Raw genomic sequence first — 598 nt, forward strand, 5'->3', positions numbered from 1 at the left:
CTATGCAAACATAAGAAGCTTGTGGCCCACCAAAGGGATTGGGTCACTTGTTAATAATGTAAATAAGGCACATGGCACACTTGGGGAAGGGGCCGGTCGGATCTTGCAAATAACGTGTATGGAACCCTGCCATGGGGATTGATCAGTTTTGGCATTCTGCTTGGTTCAAAATGAACCATTTCCCATAGAAAAAGGGGAATCTCACTGCCATCAAGAGAAAAGAAGCAGGACTGGAGTGCATCCTATGACCCGAGATCCCTGCAGGGAGATGCAAAAAAGATAGCCGAGAGACAGTGGAATGATGGCAGCCATGGAACCATCAGATGCAAGAGAATGGCAGGCAGGAGACAGAATGGTGGGCTTCCCAGCCCACAGAGTGTGGTAGCTCAGTGCCTTCCGGCAGGAGGCTTGCTGGCAGAGGGAGGTAACACATCCAGGGCAGGGAAAGGCCAAGGCCAGAGAGAAGCGTGCCTATGGCATGACTGACAAGTAGCCATATTGATTGAAGAACAGTATCCTGACTTTTTTCTAGTCCTGAATTGTCACCTGTTGCTTCCCTAATAAACCTCATAATGGTGGGTATTGTCTGTGAGTTCTG

The sequence above is a fragment of the Orycteropus afer genome, unplaced genomic scaffold, assembly GCF_000298275.1.
Source record: "Orycteropus afer afer isolate SDZICR_OR568_19922 unplaced genomic scaffold, OryAfe1.0 scaffold00251, whole genome shotgun sequence".
Classification (NCBI taxonomy): domain Eukaryota; kingdom Metazoa; phylum Chordata; class Mammalia; order Tubulidentata; family Orycteropodidae; genus Orycteropus; species Orycteropus afer.